At 47.1% G+C, this 5,406-nt stretch overlaps 1 pseudogene; it reads left to right on the top strand.

Moving 5' to 3' along the window:
* The first annotated feature begins 4,331 nt into the window (after positions 1-4,331).
* Positions 4,332-4,587, top strand: LOC110126999 (small nuclear ribonucleoprotein G pseudogene; annotated as a pseudogene).
* The last annotated feature ends 819 nt before the right edge of the window (positions 4,588-5,406 follow it).

The raw sequence follows: 5,406 nt of genomic DNA, 5'->3' as shown, positions 1-5,406 counted from the left end.
GCACAGCAACGAAGACCCAGAGCCGCCTAAAAGAAAAATAAATTCTTCTTTAAAAAAATACAGTGGTTTGATAACATATGGCTCACAATCTATTTTCATTGAATAGTGCTGATCTTGATTGAAACCAGTCCTCCGTCAGCTGTTAAATCACTGAGCTACAGGGCCTGGAGGACTCGTCCTTCCGAATCCACCAGGATCATTGCAGGAGCTGCCCGGCCTCAGCCCTCTGAGGCCCAGGCAAGGATGCTCATCCCGCCATGCCTGTTATCCTCAGTCACTGCCCCAGATGTCAGCTGTTTTGGCCATATCTTCTCTCCACACCACTCTGTAATTCCCCTCTTGTTTTAATAGCTCTCTGCTCTCCACCTTCTGAAACTTTTTTCCTTTTCTCTTTGGAAAGATGATTCTCGGTCAAAAAAACCACCTAGGGACTTTCCTGGTGGTCCAATGGTTAAGGCTCCGTGCTTCTAATGCAGGGAGCACAGGTTCAATCCCCCCTCAGGGAACCAAGACCCCATATACCTCAGGTGTGGCCAAAAAGTTAAAAAAAAAGTAGAAACAATCTGAAAGTCCATCAAGGTGTGAATGTATGAACAACATGTGGTCTATTCATATAATGGAATGTTATTCAGCTATAAGAACTAAGTACCAACACATGCTACAACATAAACCCTGAAAACATGCTGAGTGAAAGAAGGCAGACACAAAAGGCCACTAATTGTATGACTCCATTCATGTGAAATGTTCAGATTAGGTAAGTCTATAGAGACTGAAAATAGATAAGTGGTCGCTGGGAGAGAAGGGAAGATGGGGAGTGATTGCTAGTGGGTCCGGGCCTTCTTTTGGAGATGATGAAAATGTTCCAGAATTAGTTAATGATGAAGACTATACACCTTTACAAATGTACTAAAATCCACTGGATTGTACATATTAAAATATGAATTTTATGGTATGGGAATTATATCTCAGAAACAAAGAGAAATAGGTCAACAATCTGGATCGTTATGACAAACCTGATGTTTTTCATACTGACTTAAATTTTTTTTTTTGGCCACACCATGCATCATGCGAGAACTTAGTTCCCTGACCACGTCTTGAACCCTGGCTCCAGTAGTGAAAGTGCCGAGTCCTAACCACTGGATCACCAGGGAATTCCCTTACTGACTTAATTTTTGAGCAAGCAAAGCAAAGTAGGATTTGGCCTGTAGGCCACCAGTTTGGGACCTTGAACAGAAATCATGCTCTCCTCTGAGGGCACCCCTTCCCAGGACCCCTCCCTCGCTCAGGCGTTCTCCTTCCTTTTCTTGCACCGGCCCCTCTTGCACCACCTTCCAGACCCTCGTCCTGCCTGCCTCCTCTGAAGTGCCCGCCTCTCAGCTGCGCTCATTCACTGACAGCTCAGCTTCTGTCTTCCTCTCCCCTCCAGCCCCTCCCATTGCCCTTCCTCTCCTGGGGAGCGCCTGGACCCTGAGCTCTGCTGAAGGAAATCACGGCACCACAGGGTCTGTGCCATCGCTTCACGGATGGCGACTGTCACTGGGTCCTCGTCAGCTCAGCCTGCCACCCTCTGCAGAGATTACCTCTGACCTCACCTTCTATTCCACACAGAAACCGAAGGTCCTCAGACAGGAACTCCCTCCAACATCCTGTCACCTCGAACCTGATTGCACCCACTGCTGCCTCCTGAAGGGAAGACATGTCCTTTTTCCATCTGCTGCATCTGAATGTTTGTCTCCCCAAATTCATATGCTAAATCCGAACACCTGGAACTTCCCTGGTGGTCCAGTGGCTAAGACTCTGGCTCCCAATGCAGGGGTCCCAGGTTCGATCCTTGGTAGGGGAACTAGATCCCACATGCTGAAACTGACATGGTATGGCAAAATTAAAAAAAAAAATACAACTAATACCTAATGTAATGGTATTAGGAGGTCTTTGGGGTGATGAGGTCACTCCATGAACGGGATTTATGTCATATAAACAAGGCTCCAGAGGGATTCACCCTTAGCCCATCTATCACGTGAGGCAACGCCAGACACCAAATCTGCTGTTAAACTCTCAGCCTCCAGAACTGTGAGAAATACATGTTTATTGTTCGTAAACAACCAGGTCTGTGGGATTTTTCTATAGCAGCCTGGACGGGCTAAGACGCCATGTAAGGCCAGTCCTCACCACTGTGTAGGCTCTCACACCCCAAACCCCATTATCCACTCTGGATGCTCCCTCAGGCTTCTGTGGGCTCTCTGACTCTTTGCCAAGAACAAACCGAACTCCTCATGTCTCTCCCTCCTCCCTGCCTCTCTCCTGCCCTGTGTCCTTTCCTAACAACTAGCCTCTCCCCTTCCTAAGCTGGTTCTTTTTGAATGAGTTGTCTACACTGCTTCAGTTTCCCCGTACATCCCTCGATCCCCACAACAACCTGACTTCTACTCCCAGTTCCACTGAACCTTTTCCTGAAGGCCCCACCAATCTCCTCCTTGCTTAATCAAGGGCACTTCTAAGTTCTTAGCTTTCTGGGCTTCTCAGAGCAACTAACAGCCCAGGGGTCTGCCCTGCAGCAGGTGATGTGGTGGAGGGGCCTGTGGGAACTCACTCAAGTGACATTTAATCCAGCCTGGAGGGGGCCAAACAGGGCACCCTGGGGGAGGTGACCTCAGAGCACAGCAGGAGAAGATGAGTAACTCAGCCAGGTGGAGAAGGGTCACAGTGAAAGTGGAAGTCGCTCAGTCATGTCTGACTCTCTGTGACTCCATGGACTGTCCATGGAATTCTCCAGGGCAGAATAGTGGAGTGGGTAGCCTTTCCCCTCTCCAGGGGATCTTCCCAACCCAGGGATCAAATTCATGTCTCCCGCACTGCCGGTGGATTCTTTACCAGCTAAGCCACAAGGGAAGCCCGAAGGTGCACAAGGGCTTTTTGAAAAATGAAAGAATTCCCTGGTGGCCCAGTGGTTAAGACTCCGAGCCTTCATTGTAGGGGGCATGAGTTCAATTCCAGATCAGGGGACTAATATTCCACATGCCTTGTGGGGTGCACAAAAAAAAAATAGAGAAAAAAGTGGAAGGAACCCCCCCGAGTTTGTGAAGCATGTTCAACATTCCTGAAATTGACCTGGGAGGCTGGCTATGAAGACTTTGAAGGTCATGTAAAAGACTTTGCTGTTGAGATTTTATTCTGGAAGCATTTAGAGGAGCCACTGAATGGCCTAAAGGAGAGCTCAGTGACCTTTTTAGTTAACAGGCTACATAGTAGGTATTTTAGTCTCTTTCAACTTCTCAACTCTGCAGTATCAACAGAAGCCAAAGATAATACATAGATAACACATTTCGTGTGTGTATGTAAAGATGAAAACTTTATGGACACAAATTTGAATTTCATATAATTTTCATGTGTCATGAAAAAATATTCTTGGGAATTCCCTGTGTTCCAGTGGTTAGAACTCCGAGATCTCACTGCCAATGGCAAGAGTTCAATCCCTGGTTGGGGAGCTAAGATCTCAAGGTGTGCAGCATGACCAAAAAATAAGAAGATAAATAAAAAAGAAATCTATTCTTCTTTTGAGTTTTTTCTAACCATTCTCAACTCCCAGGGTATGCGCATACAGACAGTAGGCTGATTTGGCTTTCATGCTGAAATTTGCCAACCCTGCCGGCGTGCTACATCACTTTAATTATGTTTCACTCTTTGCGACCCCATAGACTGTAGCCTTCCAGGCTCCCCCGTCCATGGGATTTTCCAGGCAAGAATACTGGAGTGGGTTGCCATTTTCTTCTCCAGGGGATCTTCCCAACCCAGGGATCAAACCCATGTCTCTTATATATCCTGCATTGGCAGGCAGGTCCTTTACCAGCAGTGCCACCTGGGAAGTCCCTAGAACAACATGAGAACTGAGTTTTACTTTTCGTTTACCTTTTGGCCACGCTGCATGGCATGTAGGATCCCCAACCAGGGAGTGAACCTGTACTCCCTGCACTGGCAACACCTGGTCTTAACCACTGAATCGCCAGGGAAGTCCCAGGAACTGGGTTTTATTTTTATTTTAAAAAGTATTTATTTGTTATATTTTGCTGCACTGGGTCTCAGTTGCAGCACACGGGATCTTTGATCTTCATTGCAGCATGCAGACTCTTATTTGCAGTACTTGAGATCTAGTTCCCTGACCTGGGATTGAACCTGGGCCCCCTGCCCTGGGAGCTTGAAGTCTTAGCCACTGGACCACCAGGGAAGTCCCAGAACTGGATTTTAGAATAATGAGGCAGAGTGGGAGTGAGTAAGCTGAAGAGACTTATCAGAAAGTGATCTCTGAGAGAGGATAAATAATCAGGTAAGGTGAGGGACCGCTCGAATTCCGTTTGGAGGCTTCTTTGAGCTCGCAGAGTAGACATCATGAGCAAAGCACACCCTCCCGAGTTGAAGAAATTTATGGACAAGAAGTTATCATTGAAATTAAATGGTGGCAGACATGTCCAAGGAATATTTCGGGGATTTGATCCCTTTATGAATCTTGTGATAGATGAATTTGTGGAGATGGCAACTAGTGGGCAACAGAACAATATTGGAATGGTGGTAATATGAGGAAATAGTATCATCAAGTTAGAAGCCTTGGAACGAGTATGAACAACATCTGTGTTCACCAGAGAAATCAATTGCTTCCGTGTGTCCCCTTCCCCACATTTTACTACCAGAAAAATTGGGTTGTGTACATTTTCTTACTGAACTTTTTTGTTAAATAAACTTTTGTAATAGCCAAAAAAAAAAAAACCAGGTAAGTGGCAATGAAGATGGAGCTAAGTGAGTGGGCCGGGGAGCCTCTGGGCACAGACAGGACTTAGAAAGCTTAACCAGCCATAGCCACTCCAGGAGAGGTTCAATAGACTAGGTGCCTTTCCTCCTCTCCTCGCCACCCCAGAACAAAGCACAATCCCTGAAAGCTAGGGTAATGGGAGTAGGTATCACCACTGATCCACACAGGGGAATAATCCCAAGCTAGTTCTGGATAGATCCTTTGCAAAACATGTGCCAGGGGCTTTCCACTACCACGATCCCCCAAAGTGTGCTTCCCACTATCACGAGCCCCCAGAGAGTACTGACCTGTGTCGTGACTGTTGACAAGGTCTTCTTCATTCCCATGGATGCTTTGGATGGACTGAGCGAGGCTTCAAGGCAGAAGGACTTCACCAGCTAGACCGCCAGTGGGTCAGTGCAGGCAGCTGGTCATGGGAGGCTCTACTCGGAGGGCAAGACACACAGGTCTGCCATCCTGGATGTAGGTGATAGGTGGGCTGCTGGACCAGCTCAAGTAGTGGGTGTTTCCAACAGTCCCAGGAGTTGTTGAACTCTACAGGAGTAAACTCCTGCTCTTCCTCTGAATCAGCAAGTTCCCACCAAACTCTTCCCGACTCTCTTTTT

Source organism: Odocoileus virginianus, chromosome 23 (assembly GCF_023699985.2).
Source record: "Odocoileus virginianus isolate 20LAN1187 ecotype Illinois chromosome 23, Ovbor_1.2, whole genome shotgun sequence".
Lineage (NCBI taxonomy): Eukaryota > Metazoa > Chordata > Mammalia > Artiodactyla > Cervidae > Odocoileus > Odocoileus virginianus.
Note: the sequence above shows the minus strand (reverse complement) of the source record. Positions and strands in the feature narration are given on the sequence as shown.